Source organism: Eurosta solidaginis, chromosome X (assembly GCF_040869045.1).
Source record: "Eurosta solidaginis isolate ZX-2024a chromosome X, ASM4086904v1, whole genome shotgun sequence".
Lineage (NCBI taxonomy): Eukaryota > Metazoa > Arthropoda > Insecta > Diptera > Tephritidae > Eurosta > Eurosta solidaginis.
The window spans coordinates 111,684,186-111,701,634 of NC_090324.1; the positions used below are offsets into that span (position 1 = coordinate 111,684,186).

The window sequence follows — 17,449 nt, forward strand, 5'->3', positions numbered from 1 at the left end:
ATTGCCCTCGTTTTTCAAGGATTTATAGTTATCTCACTTAGCGCGCCACCTAAGGAAATTTTGTTTTCTGTAAATTGTATTGTCACCAAGTCTCGAACTGTGCGCCAAATTTCAAGTCTCTAGGTAACCGGGAAGTTAGTTAAAAATAGATCGAAAAATTCCCAAATTTAAATTAATTTTGCTAATATCTCGATCCATGGACAACCTAGCGTATTTTTTTTTTTATAAAATATTGCATTATTAAATTTTTCGAGCTCAAGGCCACGCATAAATAAAAACCAAATATTTTATATCTTCCAATAAATATATTTGTTTAATGATTAATCGATATTTCGACCTCAATCTGAGATCATCCTCAGGAACTCTTAGCTGTGTCGATCAGGATGAGGATGATCTCAGATTGAGGTCGAAATATCGATTAATCATTGAACAAATATATTTATTGAAAGATATAAAATATTTGGTTTTTATTTATGCGTCGTGTCTGTTGACCGAGGGTCTAAGTCGACAGCTCGAAGCGGTAAAAGCTCTATTTCCTGATTTCGAAAAGCAAGGTTTAGGCTGAACTAGTTTACTTACGCACGATATAAACGTTGGTGACGGAAAACCAGTTAAACCACGTTTTTATCTTGTTTCACCAGCAGAGGAAAAACTCATGTATAAGGAGGTAGATAGAATTTTGAATTTAGGCGTCATTGAGAAATCCAATAGTACCTGGAGCTCACCAGTGCGCATGGTCATTAAGCCAAATAAAGTTCGCTTATGTCTCGATGCGAGAAAAATCAATGAAGTCACCCAAAAAGATGCTTATCCACTTCCATTAACAGAAGGTATATTTGCACGGTTGCCAAGGGCACATATTATATCTAAAATTGACTTAAAAATGCTTACTGGCAAATTGCACTTACAAAACGATCTAAGGAGCTAACGGCTTTCACAGTACCGGGTCGGCCCTTGTATCAGTTCGTAGTAATGCTATTCGGTTTGTGCAACGCCGCTAAAACTATGCGTAGATTAATGGATGAGATTATCCCACCAGATTCAAAAAATTGCGTCTTCGGATACCTAGGGACCTTTGCACAGTGTCTGACACCTTCGAATCACATTTTCAGTTTTGGTAGGATTTGCTGATCAATTCCGTAAAGCAAATTTAACAATAAATATTAGAAAAATTCAATTTTGTGTTAAAAAATTAAATATCTTGGCTATGTTATAGGCCTTGGCGCTTTTGCGACTGATCCGGAGAAGGCTGAGAAAAATCTTAATTGGCCAACTCCCAAATCACTTAAGCAAGTACGCGGTTTTCCCGGACTCGCCGGATGGTATAGGCGATTCATTGAAATATTCGCGTAAGTTACTTTCCCGATTACGGAAGTTCTTTCAACTGAAAAGGAATTCCGGTGGACAGAGGCTGCGCAAGTTGCTTTCGAAAAAATAAAGCTGCTACAAACTACTGTTCCTGTGTTGCAAAACCCAAATTTCGAGAAAATATTTTTGGTGCATTGTGACGCTTGCGACTTTGGCATTGGCGCTGTCCTAGTTCAGTTGAACAACAACGGCGTAACTACAGTGTGACGGAGCGTGAATGTCTAGCTGCCATTCAAGCAATAGAACGCTTCCGGTGTTATCTAGAGTTGCAAGAATTCGAGATAACAACCAACCACTCGAGTCTACTGTGGCTAATGCGGCAACCGAAGCTAAATGGTCGATAAGCTAGGTAGGTTTTAAAGTTGCAAAGCTTTAAATTTACTATCAGCCACAGGAAAAGCAAAGATAATATACCAGATACCCTTTCTAGAATGCACGAAGAAGTGAACGTATTAGAAATGGGGCCACAAATTGATCTTGATTCTTCATATTTTGATGATAAAGATTATGCTGAGTTGAAAGAAAAAATTCGGCAAAACTCGGAAAAGTATCCAGATATAAATATTGTTGATAAATATGTTTATATTCGGACTCAGCATTATGATGGTATCGATGATACGGAACAAAATCCGTTGAAGCTTTGGATTCCTCTAGAACTGCTGAGTGATTAACTGTGCATGACACATGATTACATGATTGCAGCTCATGGTGGAATCGCTAAAACTCTAGATTTACTTCGTAGGAATTTCTATTGGCCAGGAATGGTAAAAGACGTCAAAGAATATGTAAAAAATGTGATACTCGTAAAATGACGAAAGCGCCAAACGTGACTTTACGACCGCCAATGGGTAATCAAACGATTTCTGATAGGTCCTTTCAACGGCTATATGTAGATCTTTTAGGACCTTACCCTAGGAGCAAGTCAGGTCATATTGGGTTGCTTATCGTAATGTATCGCATGTCAAAGTTTCATTGGCTTTGTCGACTAAACAAGTTTTCCACGAACCTAATAGTTCGATTTCTGAAAAACCCAATTTTTCTAGTATACGGTGTGCCTGAAGTTATCGTCAGTAATAATGGCTCCAAATTTAAAGCTAACGATTTTGAAGCTTTTCTAACAAAATACGGGATAAAACATGTTTTTATTGCTTTGTATTCACCCCAATCAAATGATTCTGAGCGTGTGAATCGTTCTTTAATAGCTGCCATACGAGCATATATGAAAAGTGATCATCGTGAGTGGGATGTAAATATAAATTCCATCAGTTGTGCACTTAGAAACTCCCTTCACCAAGCATTGAGCTGTTCCCCATATCATGCTATATTCGGTTTCGATATGATAACCCACGCATCATCATATGAACTTCTGAGAAACCTTCAGAAATTAGATGATCCAACTGTTAGGTTGTCACGCGATGACGGTCTTGCCCTGATCAGGACGAAATTGAGACAAAATTTGACCAAAGCTTACGAGCAAAATAGCAGACAATATAATCTGCGGTCTAAACCCGTATCTTTCCGAATAGGTCAAGCAGTTTTCCGACGGAACTTTGCTCAGAGCAATTTCGAAAAAAATATCAGCGCTAAACTCAGTCCACCTTTCCTTTTCTAAAAGTGAGAATTAAAGAAAAAATTGGCAATTCTTATTATTTGTTAGAAGATCTTCAAGGTAGGCCAATAGATACATTTCATGCTAAGGATAAACGTATAGTTAGCATTCTATTTTCAGTCTAATGCTCCTATTAAAAAATATCCCATTATCCAGTTTGTAATGAATGCTTCTGAGATTTAAGGCAGTTTGAAATTAAACGTCTTTTACGCTTTCTTGTTTCTATGGAACTTACCTTATACAGTAAGTATAAATAAAATCTACTACAATTTTCAAACTGTTATACACCAAACGTCATTATCATATGGCGGATATGTCTTTTATCCCGGATGGAAAGTGATCTGTCAATCAGAATGGGCAGAGCCTTCCTCTTCAAATTGCACCAGCAAAGATATTAACGTGCTTTTTATAATGTGTTATTTAATTTAAAGTTATTGTAACATTTTTAAGTAATTACATCAGTTTCATTAAACTCTCAACTAAGCAGCAAAATTCATTAATTTTTAATACGCAAAAGTCGATGGAAAATTTGTTAAAATCAAGAAGTGAAAACTTCTTCCAGTGTTACTTTATCCAATCTTCAACGACAAGATATACCGGAAGAAACATAAAATTTGGTAAGACGCCACTACAACTGGCATGGCCATAAGCATGTTCCAGTTCGTCATCACGTTTTGTGGAAATAAGTTCCAGTTTCAGCATTAAAACCAAGCCTAGTTTGACAGGATCACTTCTTTGATGACTTCGAGGAAATCATGCGCACTGTCAATGCAGATGACCCCTTTAAACTATTAAGTTTTTGTTTACGAAAACGTGATTCGATAATCACCTAATACCACTACCATACATTAATATACATACCTCAATAAACTATATAAGAGCTGTGATTAAAAAAAATTTTAATAAACTCAATTTTTATTTCGATAATCTTTCGATTAATACTTACCTAAATTTTTATTTCGATAATCTTTCGACTAATACTTACCTTAACAAACAATACTTACCATAAATTTGAATCTACACTTTTCATTTTTCATACACCTACCTTAAGTAATTTGATCTGTATCTGTATGGTAGCGTGCTCCGCCTACCACACCGATGATACTGGGTTCACGCCATGGGAAAAGAAACATCAAAATTTTTGGAACAAGTTTTTTTAAATTAAAAGAAAATTTTTCTAAGCGGGTTCGCTCCTCGGCGGTGTTTGGCAAGCACTCCGAGTGTATTTCTGCCATGAAAAGCTCTCAGTGAAAACTCATCTGCCTTGCAGCTGGCGTTCGGAGTCGGCATAAAAGAAGTAGGAACCGTCCCGCCAATTTGTCGGAAAAATTAAAAAGCAGCACGACGCAAATTGGAAGAGAAGCTCGGCCTACAATCTCTTCGGAGGTTATCGCGCCTTACATTTATTTTATTTACCTAAAAAACAGTAAAAAACATTTGTTTCAAATACATTTGATTAAAATGTAATTTGAGTTAACAAATCAAATTTTACAACAAAAAGTATGTATACTAGACTGGGTCGATTTATTAACCGATATTGCGCATTGGATTTTTCCTCACGAATACCCAAAAAATAATTTTCGAGCCTGCGAAATTTAATTTTTTTGACTTTTTCAACTTTGATTTTTAATGTTTTTTCATGACCTACAAAAAAAAAATTTCATTTCATTGTAAAATTTTCATGTATTGCGGCCCAATAATGCCCTCTAAAAACGTTGTCGGTAACAGTTTTTTGAAAAAAAAAAAAAATATTTAACTTTTCCATAATTTTCCAAATTAATCTATTTGTGTGTGATATAAAAGCGAAATACAGTGAAATCTCGTAAAACGTAACTTTTCAATTTTTTTTGTATTCATGATTCTAAAAAGCCAATTTTTAGTTTCAAAACCACAGTTTGTGTGGCTTAACAGATATAATTTGGATTCCCATTACTTTCTGTATATATATAGCTACAAGCTTTCAACTTTAAAAATCTGTAACAAAGTTTTTTTTGTTAAAATTAATTATCTTATTTTTTTGTTAACTTTTCTTTGGACACTACGGCATTGGAATTTTTCTCAGGAGTGATACTACATACTTCTCCACATATAGATCAAAATAGCTGAGCTTTTCTTTATTCTTTTTTTTATTTTTGATCTTCGTTTGTATACATATTGTTACGAATATTAGCAAAATTAAGTGCTATCTCTAAGCCGATGCTAAGCAGTGACGCGAATTCACATCAATAATTCAATCATTATGTATCTACATAAACGAAACAATAATTGCGTCTACACATATGTACAATGTACGTATACGAGCAGCGGAGAGTCAATGCACAAACACATGCATATATCTGAGATACTCCTGAAAGTATGAAATGAGAAAAGCTATAAAATCGTGCAATTGTAGTTACAGCTGAGAAGTTTGAGAGCTAATGGCAACTAGTAGATTCTGGAAGCGCCTAGAAGATGGGAACGTTGAAATCAAAGAGTATATAAGGCAGCAAATTTAGTGGCGCTGGAATTCATTTTCGATTAAGACGCTATCTAGCGAGCAAGAGCATTATTATTTTGAAAGTGAGTTTCATTTGAGCTACAAATCAGTTTGGTTACTAAGCAAGCTATTCGTTGCATAGTTTGAGTGTTATTGTGAAGTACTTTAATAAAGGCCATTTTGCGTTATTAAATATTGGAATTATTTATTCAACAGTTTAGTGATTCGAACTTAGCAGAGGGTTGCAAATAAGAGGTTTTGCAAGTAAATTCGTTAAAATTGGTGTCAGAAAAGGAATCGTTGAATAAATTCCAGAGGACAACAAGGACATGGCAAAGTTCAGTGAATTGAAGATCCAGCAATTGAAGAAGAAGTTGGACAGCCGTGGATTGAATACAACCGGCAATAAACTCGACCTTCAGGCACGACTACGAGAGGCAATGGAATTAGAGGGAATTAACTTGGAAGAGTATGTCTTTCATCTTGATGGCGAGGAGACAACAAAAATTGAATATAAAAACGAAACATTGCAGACGGTTTCCAGCACAGATTTGAACATGATATTGGCTGCAATATCTGCAGAAACATCGACAGTAGCATCAATGTCGTCGCAATTAGCATCCCAACTGGAAGCGCAAGAGGCACGTATAACAGAAATGTCATCACAAATATCCACCAACATGTCATCCCAACTGGAATCACAGGAGACACGTTCAACATCCAAAATGGAAAAACAACTGGAATCACAGTCGACATAGATTACATCTAAGATGGAAACATATTTAGAAAAACAGAAGACATATATGGCTGAGCAGTTGAAAGCACAAGAATCTCGCATATCTTCGCAACTGTCAGAACAGGAAGCAAGGGTATCATCAAAACTGGAAGCGCAGGATGCAAAAGTCGTATGGAGCAATTACAACTAAGTCGCCCAGCTGTTTCAGCGAGTAATCCAAAGGTAAAAACACCATCCTTTGGCGGTTCTGTTTCTTTCCGGGTCTTCAAGCTACAGTTTGAGAAAACCGCAGCAGTGAACAACTGGAACGCGGAAGATAAAGTTGCTGCACTGTTCATGGCGTTGAAAGGGCCTGCAGCTGAGATCTTACAAACCATTCCAGAGGGAGAACGGAACTGTTATGAAGCATTGATGGGCGCTCTAGAGAGACGATACGGAACTGAGCATTGGAGAGAGATATACCAAATGGAGTTGCTGAACCACTTCCAGAGGCCTGGTGAAGCATTGCAGGAGTTTGCGTCCGATATTGAAAGGCTAGCACATTTAGCAAATGCGGACGCACCCGTGGAATACACTGAAAGGGTAAAGGATTCAGAGCTTTATAAATGGAATACGGGACGCCGAAAAAAAGCAAGCTACATACGCAAACCCAAAGCCAGCATTCGCAGAAACGGTGTCACAAGCTCTGATTCAGGAAACAGCGTCGCTTCTGTGTAAACCAGTTTTCAAAGCACGCCGTGTGGAAGTAGAAAGGCCAGAGTGGATAGACGCAATATTGGAGGCGCTGAAAGGATCGCAAAAGCGGAGTGAAACAGTTATCAAATGCTTCAAATGCGGGAAGTCCGGTCACATTGCACGTCATTGCGATCTTGGTACTAATAGTTCCAGCAATGTGGGTAGCCGTAAACGCAAAGCTGGAGGAGATGAGCAAGAGCGAGTAAGAGGTATAGATCGAGAGCTAGATCCAGCTATTGAATGCCCTGTGCTATCTGTGTTGCAAATTGGTAGAAAATCGAGCAGTCTTACCGTCAGAGGGAATGTGGATGGTAAAGAACGTGTACTGACTGTAGATACGGGCGCATCTCATTCCTTGATCCGATCTGACTTGGTCAACAGGAGAGTAAAACCGTTACCTGGAGCAAGGTTGCGTACGGTCACTGGCGAGTATAACCAAGTTCAGGGAGAAGTGATATGTGAAGTCTTGATTGGAAAGGTCACGGTTCTACACAAATTCGTTGTGGCGAAGATCGTTGAAGAAGTCATATTTGGAGTGGATTTCTTGGTTGACCATGACATCAAGATCGATATGCAGAAAATGGTGATGCGTTATGAGAACCAGGATATACCACTTAACTTCTAGTTGGAGAAAGGTTTCAGTAGTAATCGAGTACTGGTTGAGAAGACTCGACAAAAACAACGGAAGTCAAAGGCAAAGGTTAATAGGTCGAATGGGCCAAATAAAGCAAAATCAAAAGTACCTGCGAGAGAAACACTGGCATTGACAAAACCTAAAAGACGCAGCAAAACGAAGCAACGAACTTCCGAGAAAGAATGCGAGGGCAGTTTCAAGCCGGAGCGCACTACTGTTGTGAAACGTGGGAACGATACTGATTATGCGAAGCCAAACCGTCAAGCGCAAGCTCTACGAAGTAGTTCATTGGCCAAGCAACAAAGTGCGAGGGAACGATCCAGGATAATGAGTAGTAAGATGAAACACAGGTACGACAAGGAAAATAATTTGGAAGGTTTCCGGGAGAGAGATTTGGTACTGCTATACAACCCTCACCGGCGGAGAGGTGTTCCATCCAAATACCGGTGCAGTTGGGAAGGCCCGTACAGAGTTGTGAAGACGATCAGTGACGTCATCTACCGCATACAAGCAATTGGTAAATCACGAAATAGAAGAGTGGTACATTTGGCGATGCTTGCAGCGTTTAGATCGAGAGATTTGTCTGATAGGGACGATCAAACTTAGGTGGAGGGCAGTGTTACGAATATTAGCAAAACTAAGGGGTGCTGCTATCTCTAAGCCGATGCTAAGCAGTGACGCGAATTCACATCAATAATTCAATCATTATGTATCTACATAAACGAAACAATAATTGCGTCTACACATATTTACCATGTACGTATACGAGCAGCGGAGAGTCAATGCACAAACACATGCATATATCTGAGATACTCCTGAAAGTATGCAATGAGAAAAGCTAAAAAATCGTGCAATTGTAGTAACAGCTGAGAAGTTTGAAAGCTAATGGCAACTAGTAGATTGTGGAAGCGCGTAGAAGATGCGAACGTTGAAATCAGAGAGTATATAAGGCAGCAAATGTAGTGGCGTTGGAATTTACTTTCGATTAAGACGCTATCTAGCGAGCAAGAGCAGTATTATTTTCAAAGTGCGTTTCATTAGAGCTATTAATCAGTTTGGTTATTAAGCAAGCTATTCGTTGCAAAGTTTGAGTGTTATTGTGAAGTACTTTAATAAAGGCCATTTTGCGTTATTAAATATTGGAGTTATTTATTCAATAGTTTAGTGATTCGAACTTAGCAGAGGGTTGCAAATAAGAGGGTTTGCAAGTAAATTCGTTACAATATGTATACATTGCATAATGTCGCTGCATTGATACATATGGCAACTAAAAGTAGGTCACGGATCACATATGAATAAGAAGCAACGTTGAGGTAGATCAGGGATTGGGCTACCATCAAAAAGTTATGTTAGTAATTATGTAATCATAGCAAGTTGAATTTTAAAAAAGATACTTAGAAAAAAATAATTAAAACTGATTGTGGTAAAAGTCTAGTTGAGGGGTCGACTGCTAATACGCTACCAAAAATATCGAGAGGTGTCAAACGACGCGTCTTGTTTAATACTCCGAAGGCGGATATTAAAATTTTTAGCTCATTCAAAAATATTAACGAAAAACCGAAAAATGATCCGTGGGTCCCTCCGAAACGGGGGTGGAATGCATAGTATTTTTACGGAGAACACCTTTCTGCATTGGTGGCCTTCGGCCGCGCTTATTAAAAGCTACCCTGAGTGGGTTCAACACCGGTTTGGAAACAACAACTATATCCGCGCAAAACAATAATGTACGATTTTTTTTTGTGGGTACAACAACATTACAACATCCACATGAAAATCCCCAACTTCAACTGCAAATATCTCCGGACAGAGATAAAATTTTTAAAATTAATAAATAAAAATAGGCTTTACTTGACTAATATGTGCTATAGTGCAAGTCAAAAAACTTCACTAGTACAACCCGACGTTTCGCTAATTATCTTAGCATCCTCAGGGGTGAACTGCATTTATTTCAATTATTTTTCCAATTTCAACCAACAACAACATTATAACATGTAAAAGAAAAAATCATAATTTGGAATTAAATATATATAAACCTTACTAATTTATATCACAATTATATATCGAGCACTTACAATTTTTGTATATGTTAATGTGTCCATCTCACATATTGCATTAAACGTCGTAATCAATGTATTTTAATTTAAATTAATTTATTTTAAAAATTATGCTGATACCCGTTTGTTTGGGTACACTTGTGAAATATGGTTGTTTAGTTGGACTTTGATCCATGTATGTGTTTGTATGTAAGTTGTTTCATATGCGTAACAGATAAGCAGAAGAAATTTCATCTGTGTCTTCTTTTCTGTTTACTGTTCTGTTTCTGTTTTGTAGTATCCTTAAACTCTCTATTGTGTATCTAAAAGTTTCGCGTTCCTCTTTGTTTTTGGCTTTACTTGACCAATATGTGCTGTAGTGCAAGTCAAAAGACTCCACTAGTACAACCCGACGTTTCGCTAATCATCTTAGCATCCTCAGGGGTGAACTGCATTTATTTCAATTATTTTTCCAATTTCAATCAACAACAACATTATAACATGTAAAAGAAGAAATTATAATTTGTAATTAAATATATATAAACCTTACTAATTAATATCACAATTATATATCGAGCACTTACAATTTTTGTATACGTTAATATGTCTATCTTACATATTGCACTAAACGTCGTCATCAATGTATTTTAACTTAAATTAATTTATTTTAAAAATTATGCTGATACCCGTTTGTTTGGGTACACTTGTCAAATATGGTTGTTTATTTGGACTTTGACCCATGTATGTTTGTTTGTATGTAAGTTGTTTCCTATACATAACAGATAAGCCGAAGAAACGTCATCTGTGTCTTCTTTTCGGTTTCCTGTTCTGTTTCTGTTTTGTAGTATCCTTAAACTCACTATTGTGAATCTAACCTTTTGGCGTTTCTTTTTGTCTATGATTTTCGCGTTGTGGAGATCAGATGTATGACCGGTTGCTGTGGTATGTTACGATAATTCCTTGCTATTTTTGCTTTTCCTTATATCCGTGCCGCATTCTTTTAGACGAACGCCTAATGCGCGTTTTGTGGTACCTATGTATATTTTATTGCATGTTTGGTTATCATCTCCTTTACATGCTATTTCGTGCACAATGTTATTTTGTTGTGTAGTTGGAATTGGGCTTTTTGTTTTCGTGAAAATAGTAGACAAAGTTTGGTTAGATTCGTAGGCGAAGCATATATTCTTGTTGGTTTTTAGTATACTTTTTTCTATGCTGCCTGTTAACCTAGGAATGTATGTTTCGCTGTAATACTGTTTTGGTTGGACATTTATGTTAGCTGTTGGTTTGTTGTTAATTTCATATTTTATTTGAGTTTTCTTTTGTTCAATTAAATTTTGTATAAGACCGTATTGGTAATTGTTTTTTCTCAATATTTTGGTGATTTTGTTAATGTTGACATCCCAGAATTTTTCATGGCTGATTTTCAGCACTTTATGGTAAGGTTTTTGGCCGTGTTAACCTTATATTTGAATGGTTGGGCTGATAAGTCCGAAGAGGTGGGTTTTGTATACCAATCTAGTACAAGGCCGGGGTGCGTCTGCTCGTGAGTCGTTGGGCGCACCGGGGTCGATCTCGATGGGAATGAGCGGGTTGAAATAAAATAAGAGAAGACGAGATTCCTCGTTATAAGATATGTGATTTATTGGGTAAATGTATAAATTGGTTGGTTACAATATTACCTGAAAGTATTGTTGAAAAACGGTAAAGATAGCTGGCGGCAGATGCGTATTGTAAGGCTGTTGAAATCCAAGAGGACGGTTGTATAGAAAGCGCCAACCGTTGACCCGCAAAACCCTCCGTTTTGGAGGGGAAAGGCACCCACACATTAACTCGGACATGCGTATGCATGAGTGCTGACAAAAAGCACACATACACGTGCATGTGAATGCATGCACATGCATGTGGCGGTGATGGTGTGGATGGCTATAAGTTAAAGTCGAGTATCGAATCGCAGAGTTGCATTAGGGGGCTCGCATTCAGATGCGGAAAAGTTATGCATCCTGCCTAAACATGCCGCCCCCCCTTGCGATACGCAACATCGTTTTTACCCCCACCGATCTCCGACCGCTGACAAGCAAAGAGAAAAAACATTTGCATTAAATCTAAACTTAACCTAAATCGCGTATTTCGCCAGCGTCGCGGGTGGCCGGGAGTCCTGCCCGACTTGCGCAGTATGCCACCTAAGCTAAGATGAAAAAAAGTATTAGAAGGGGAGGAAAGTAAATATTTCTTGCCTTTGATTATACATATTTCTTAGATATATATAGAATCCATAAATTGATATGGCGTAGAAGGTCAATAGTGCTGAACGAAGAGGCCGAGGTCTCCGTTACAGCCTGGCAAAATTTATATCTTTTTTTCTTTTTGTTGGATGGAGAGGCCGAGGTCTCCGTTCCAGATTCGCATTTTTTTGTTTGGTTGGACGAAGAGGCCGAAGTCTCCATTCCAGACTCGCATTTTTTTTGTTTAGGTTTTTCTGGGCTGGACGAAGAGGCCGAGATCTCCGTTCCAGCGTCTAATGTATCGTGTCGCTCGGGGCGACTGATTTTTTTTGTTGGAGGAGGTGTGGCATCTTTTTAGGTGCCAGGGCGAGTGGCCGTGAGGTTGGTTGGGTGACGATTATTAGTGCTGTCGAAACGGCCGTGATTCCATGCCACCTGCGCAAAATTACTTGTTTTCGTGATAAGCGTGGGAGGTTGGAACGGACGTGATTCTAAGCCACCCACCCAGATCATTGCGTATTTAAGTTAGGCAGTAGATATTTCATTATTGCGTGTGAAAAGAGTGTTATTTGATTAACAAACGTGTGTTAAAATAGATGAATAGAGCGAGTTTAAGTGGAGCGTAGAGGCCGACGAAGTTATGCATTTAATTTTGTGCGACAGCTCATGACGAATAGCGAAAATCGTGATTAAATTCGAAAGTCCACCAGCTGCCTGTGCTTATATGACGTGGATGGTTCAACCCGGGATATTAAATTCAATTGTTACCAAGCGGAGATGCGTTATTTACCATAACCTGACATGAATTGGCAGATTGGCGATGCGTTCTCCACGACGCGTTCTATCTGCACGTATCATTATGCTAAATGTCGTGTATTTATTGGTCAGCTGATAGCTGGTATGGTGATTTTGTGGCGTGCGAATATATATACATATATGTATTTGCTTGTCCTTGAAAAACAAACTAGGTCACAGGGGCAATAGCACACTAAGCCAGTAGAAACAGTTGGCTTTTTCCAATTTCGTGACATATTCTTTTCGGGACTCTTTAATTTCAGGACTCGGATTGTTTTTTACCGAACCCTTATAATGACTGTTTGTGATGTTTGTTGTTGAAAACAGTATTTTCGCATTGAAAAACAAAGACTGCGATCATTTGGTAAACGTATTTAATTGCTGAGCACAACCAACTAACATTAGGCGGTTACACTAACCAGCCCCACCAAATTTGAACAAAGTTGTGCACAAATTGAAAAAAGAAATAAATTTGTTTACGAAATAAGTGAAGTAAATGAGCACGCAAATAATAATTGGCGCTATTGACATCTCCTTTTGTTGTGCGAGTAATTTTTCGAATAACATGCCGAAATCGGTATTTTGTGGCAGTATTTTTGGTACATTGGTAAAATCTACCACTACCAACATTTTCATTATTTAACGTCCACGCACTGGTATAAGCATACCTGCTGCAAAGCAAAAACGAAAAAAAAATGCTCGCGAACATTTATACATACTTATGTATATAATGTAAATTCCACAGAATTGAAGCAAACGGGACTAAAATCGAACGATTTTTCCCGTTGGTATGTTCTTTTACTACGGCGCGTGGCCGTAGTACGAAGTTTGGTTTTGGTGGTCTTTGCGAACAAATCAATGGTAAGATAATTGATAATTTAATTTATAATTAAACATGTACTAGGTTGGTTGATACTGTTCATTTTCTTTTCTTTGTCAGGTGGATGGTGTGGAGATCCTGGAGATGGAGCTATCATTTTGGTGGAGTCTCAACTTTTGTTTTTTTTGTATCTCGAGAATTGCAAGAAAAACAAATTGCATTTACAATTTCCTTCACGTTAAACTAATGAGGATTTTATTTTTCCCACTTTTTCTTCCTCTGTAGATCGAATGCCACTTTCATTACTTGGACATACCGTGGAAAGTAAAAAATCCGCACACTTCTCGATTATAACGAACGATCGCGCACATTCAATTTGTAACCAGCTTTGATGCGGAGAGCGTTAGTGCGAATTCTGACGTCATACTCACCTATTTGGCATAGGCGATTAAGCACATTTTTTCAACAGTTCCTCTTGAGTACATCGTAAATGGATCGATATATAGCAACCTGAACATGAAGTCTTATTTTCGGATGAGTTTCGTCTCACCGAACCGCGTATTGTTGGCCCATGTGGCGGTTTTAGCACACAATATGCATGTATGTGCGCTTTCATGGTGTACCCTACAGAGAGGAAGTCGCATGGGACATTGATACAATTTATTTATCACATGATACACGCGTGATAAATTTATGTGGTTTCTATCATTTGGAACCAAAAGACTTAATGGCCATTGTGTCTGCATTGGAATATAATACATTTTTTTGTTTTCGCGGTCTAAAAAGCCTCGGGTGCGTTTCGCTAATGAGACATTAGAACGTATCTTACATGTGCTCAAGCGTTCAATGTGGTTGGAGGAGCTGCATTTGGAAGTGTACCTAACACTTCCTACACACTTAAGATCCTATTTTCTGCTCAAATTAGCTGCATCTGTGGGTACAAATAACAACCTCGCAATACGAACGATTGACTTGCGCCATAATTTTATTGAGGATGACGGTGCTAGTCATCTAGCCGGTCGTATTGCCAAGGTGTCGCGAGGTCGCTGCATGCTGGCGCTCGCTCACTGTGGTCTAACATAGAAAGATGTGAGTCAGATGTCACATTCAGTATCGTTGAATCAAAGTATATCCAATTCGCTCACGTTTTTTTTTTTTTTTTTAATTTAAGTGCAACGGCCTAAAAGATCATATAACAAATTTACATAATTTTCTGGCACAACCAACCGTCCTTGAACATTGTGATCTCTCATTGACTGATATAACGTTGGAGAATTTATTTGGTGCCCTTCTACGCGGTTATGCAACGCATTTATCACTTTTAAATGCTTCACATAATCCTTTTAGCACTAAAAGGCAAAAAAAAAATCGCATCGTTTAAACAATTCTTTACGACTCCACTAAGTTTAAATCATTTAAATATTGTTGGTTGTAAATTGCCCATGGAAGCGCTCAAAAACTTGCTACTTGGCTTGGGGTGCAACGAGTCCACAGCTGGTCTGTTCTTAGATGTGGCAATACACTAGCAACCAGAACGAGGCAGAACATCGTGTAGACGCGGCAAAGGTGCAAAACAACGACAGACTGAACGCTATAGATCTACAGTTAATGGCAAATTTTACCAGGATATGATAGATAGATTGCGATCACCAGAATTATGTCTGTACGGAGGCGGTTCTCAAGATGATCAGAACCATATCGAGAAAGATTTTCTTCAGAAATGGTATGCTTATGAGTTTGACACGGACTCTACGTTTATCTATGGTAGTTCAAGAACTTCGGTTGATGATGGAAATTTTTGAAAAGACATACAATTTCTCCTGTAGTGAAGCGCCTCTCTCTCCCAATGACCATCAAACGAAATGCGCCCTTCCATAGATAAGTTTGAGACTATTTGTGATATCGTCGTTGAAAGCAAGATTGGGTTAGAAAATCATGTTGACGCCCTAATTAAACCCGATTGTGAGGCGACTGAAGATAGTCATTTGATAGATCCAAGTGATACTAGTATTAGTGGATACGCTCAGATGGTGATCTGAAGTATTTGTAAAAGATGACGCTGCGCCATATGTTAATATAATTTCTACTCTGGCCCCAATAATTATACCAGCGACATGCACTATTATGACAGATGAAGGCAATGCGCTAGGAGCAAAAGGTGCAAAGGTTTTACAAAGTTTAGAAATTAGTGAAAATAATTTGGATGCCGAATTAGCTCATGTTTTAACAGCATTTTTGAAAAACCCTTCGATACGTACGCTTCACATGACACGCAGTCTGACTGGCATGAAATTGAAACATATACCTACTGTTATGACGCGCTTGTAAATCTTATACAGAGATGATTTCCCGTTGGAGGAATTGCTAACGAATGATATACATGACTTAATAAATGCGCTTGGTAGCAATCAAAGTTTAAATAAAGGTGATAAACATTTGGATTTAATGTTTTCACATGCTTCACAACAGGTATCAAATACCAATACAAATTGAGCAGCCGCTGGTGTATTTAGTCAAGTACCACAACAAAGGACACCTGACGAATGTGTACCAATATTCTATTCAGACCCCATGATATTTAAAGCATACACGAGGATTTACACGATTTGGAAGTACCAACGTGGGCGTTATGTCCTGAAGATTTTATATCAAAACATCTAGAAGCTTTAGAGTCTCAATATGTTAGTGAACGGCTACAGCACTGGATTGATCTAAATTTTTGGTGAGGATGCCTTGATAGCATTTTATAACAATCTCATTGGTACAGGAAGACCTCGACCCATAAGCAATTTCTTTGTATTTTAAACTAGAGTATATTGCTTTGTTGAGGAATTCTTGTTGATTTATGTCCAAAAGGGAGCTTTCGCTATCTGATTGTATGTCTTTCATACTGAGTTTGTTAACAAAATTACTGTTGTTGAACCGTATTTAATAAAATATTGAAACTTATATTTTTTCATATGCTCCCAAATAGCTACATGTTATACGCTAAGGCTGCTATCAAATCAAAAAACGTTTGGCTCAGCCTAGCAGATCAGCATAAAGCGCTCTGTCAACGTGGCATCGTACAACTTTTCACTACACCACATCCAGCAGAACGTTTCCAAACACCTTGGTTCAAATTAACAAAATTGCAAGAAACTGGTAAGTGACTTCATACTTCCCTTCCCGCTAGATTCTCATCCGAATATTTTGTTCCATGTAGGTTGATGAAGTGTTGCAGCTGTTTATTGAATAGTTCTCTTTTCTGGCTCTCACTCTCCAAACAACCAAGCAATACTACTGCATTAGCGACATATTCGAGGCAAAATTTTTCTCTTTAAAGTAACTCCCTGACCAATAAATTTGTGTATCGAAGGTATATTCTAACGAGTGAGGAAATTTCGAAATTGTGTGCCATATGTGAGCAATAAATTAGAACGGTTTTATCTAAAATTTTTAACATGCAAGTTTAAGATTTTACTAGCCGGGGAAGTAGACAAAAAAAAACGTATAAATCAATTAAAAATAGTCCAAATATGTAGGGGGTTAATAAATTTGGGAAGATTCATTGTGCTAGCATGAATAGCATCCGCTAACTGTGTTGTTTCTTTGCGATTTCTCGAAAAATATTTGTAATATAACTAGGAAGCAATCAGTTTACAAATACCTGATAAGCACTGAATTGCATAATTCATTGAATATTTTTTGAGATGAATTTATTAACTATGCCATGATCTATGAGTGTGGTTGAGCATAGGTTTTATGGGAAGTGCGGACGTCAAATAATCATGCACTTTCGTAAACCCATGAACATACGAAACCTTAACACAATTCAAATTCATCGTTCAACGTCAAAACTCGACTAGTAGATCGATTCGCGTAAAATTGTCATATGTAACGAGATGTACCCATTGAGCATGTTAACGTATTCATTCCGTATGTTCGGAACATTCGCCCCCATTTAAGGATTTTGGGGGAATCGGTGTATTTTTGGAATATTATGTATATACTTATTTGATATATTCGGCCCTCGTGA

The 17,449-nt window shown here is 37.8% G+C and overlaps 1 pseudogene; it reads left to right on the plus strand.

Annotated features, from left to right (window-relative positions):
- The first annotated feature begins 2,176 nt into the window (after positions 1–2,176).
- Positions 2,177–14,957, plus strand: LOC137235077 (F-actin-uncapping protein LRRC16A-like; annotated as a pseudogene).
- Positions 14,958–17,449: the final 2,492 nt, after the last annotated feature.